The following is a 2,701-nucleotide window of genomic DNA, read 5'->3' on the forward strand; positions in this document are numbered from 1 at the left end:
CACCCACACACACACACACACACACACACACACACAATGTGACTGACAGCTGTGTCCATAATCACCCAGAGGCAGCTGAACATAGAGGCCACTTCGCCATCTGTTCCCACCATTTCTCTCCCTTTCCTCCTCACCCCACTGTTCCCCTCTTTTCCCACATCAGCAGGAGACAGAGGACACACTGAGGGGCTGACTTTAGTAACTGGGATGTCACTATAAAGAGCAGTGTGATATTAATTGGTGTGGGTTTTAAGAGCTGCTTCTTTTTCATACAATTTGGAGAGCCACTGTTCATAATTTTGAGGCATTTGACTAAAACCATTTTAATGTAACAGCCAGTCTGTTAATAATTTCTAGCTTTAGTAATAGATACAATATATACTTCACTTATTCCTTCTGGAAGGATACCCAATACAACAAGCCTGAAATCATCTTGGATTTTCCGCTACACCTCCTTGGTCTCTTTGTATACTGAATCCCAAACAATCTGCAGTTTGTTATGGCTCGTAGTATGTGGTCTACCACCCTCCAAAGAGGGCGTGGTTTCTGTGTTTCCAGGCCGCTTAGGAGATCTACAGCATCTCCCTAATCATTTCCACCTGAACTCTCCAGCAATAAAAATGGGTTATCTTATGTGCTTCTACAAACACCACAATCCATTTCCTTCCTGACATTCCTAGCTGGAATTCAACCTTTCATTTCCTCTGCAAGTAAAGTAAATCAAAGTCATTCAATAAGGTCAAAAAGTGATATACAGTAGTAAGTAGAAGGGAGATGCCTAAAACTTAACAGGATTATTAGTCTAAAGCCATGCTAGTGGCCCTGCGAGGCTGTGCTTAGGCACTGTGGTGCTTTGTGTTAAACGCTAATGTCAGCATGCTAACATGCTGATGTTTAGCAGGTGTAGTGACCATGTCCAACATCTTAGTTTAGCATGTTAGCATGCTAACACTTGCTAATTAGCCCAAAGTATAGTAGATACTGATATAAATATCATTAGTTAAGCAGGTTAAGGGTCAAGTATTATAGTAGTATAAATAAAAAAAAACACAGCCAATATATGTTGTAAATGCTTTTAAAAAGTAGGCACACTCAATTCCACAAATTATTAGTATTGGTCAACTGACTTCAGGAGGAAGTGCCAATGGGGGGTGTTAGGGTTTTCATGACATGGGACCTTTAATAATTAGTATAGTTAAGTGTGTTTTCTCTAGAAAGACAGAGGGATACAAAATTACACATTGTTTCTTGACCTGTAGAGGTCAGATTGCATCTCTCAAAACGCCCATTCAGAATTTAATGGACCAGCATAATCAGAAGTTGTAAACATAAGAAGCCCTTTGTGGTCAGAGGGATTGTTATGCCTTGAAATAAATTCTAGACACAAGTCCCACTGGGTTTCTGTTCTTGTCTGCATTTCTGCTTCTACCCAGCAGACAAACGTGCACACATACGAATTATGTATAGACTGTGAAATCCTCCATCCCAGCCATAATATGCCTATATTTATTAATGGGTAACCACTCCTTTCCCTCCTACCTCACTCCCTGCTTCCAACTTACTGTAAATGATTTCCCAATTTCTAAATGTCCTCCCTCCAACCTCCTCTCTCTACTGCATTTCATAACTCAGGCATGCACGGCCCACATAGAAAACAAATATCAGCCTCAATTGCCCAAACACTGTGGCAAAACTGATAAATGAGGGAATTAAAATGAACGATGATACATAGGGGGAAATCTTTTTCCTGGGGTGTGACAGCGCTTATCAGTGGTTGGTACAATATCTGTAGAGTAAGCACGAGGCATCTCCCTCCCTTTTTCCATCTCCCTCCATCACTATGTTTCTCTGGCAAACTGTCGCCATCACTCATCAACGGCTTACATTCCAAGCATTTCCCTGTGGCACCTGGCTCATGAGAGAGGGAAAGTGACGAACAAGCACTCGAATACACCTTCACAAACAGGGAGAAAGTGAACACCCCCCCCCCACACACACACACACACACACACAAACACAAACACAAACACAAACACAAACACACACACACACCAACACACACACACACACACACACACAACACACACACACACACACACACACACAGTTTTCTTCCAAACATCTGACAGGTCTTTTCACAAATATGTAAATGAATATGGGGAACTGACTTACATTAGCACAGGTGTGTGTGTGTGTGTGTGTGTGTGTGTGTGTGTGTGTGTGTGTGTGTGTGTGTACTCTTATGTGTTCTTGTTCACTAATGGCTCATTGAAAAGAGCACAGGTCAAGTCAATCATGCCGGATTTCTCCCCATCGTCCCATTGAGACTTGTAGCTCATCATGGGAGAAAATTAGACTGAAGAGCTTTAATGATACTAGCCTAATAGCTACACGAGCACACTACGATGCAACAGTGTGTACATGTGTGTGTATTTGTGCATGTATGTGGTGACTCTAAAGGTGTGGGATGTGCATCTGAGAGGCTGTAAGTGACTGAATAAGTGATTAAAATGATGTTTTGTTAGCAGTGTTTATGAGGGCGTGTGTGTGCGTGTGTGTGGTGATAATATGGAAGCTAATGGGATAATGAATATTGTGGCTATTAGCACAATCCCTCACTCATTTTTACTTTTCTCCCACTCCCTCCATCATAGTTAGCACTACTGTTGAGCAGGTTGTGTGTGTGTGTGTGTGTGTGTGT

Source organism: Etheostoma spectabile, chromosome 6, assembly GCF_008692095.1.
Source record: "Etheostoma spectabile isolate EspeVRDwgs_2016 chromosome 6, UIUC_Espe_1.0, whole genome shotgun sequence".
Lineage (NCBI taxonomy): Eukaryota > Metazoa > Chordata > Actinopteri > Perciformes > Percidae > Etheostoma > Etheostoma spectabile.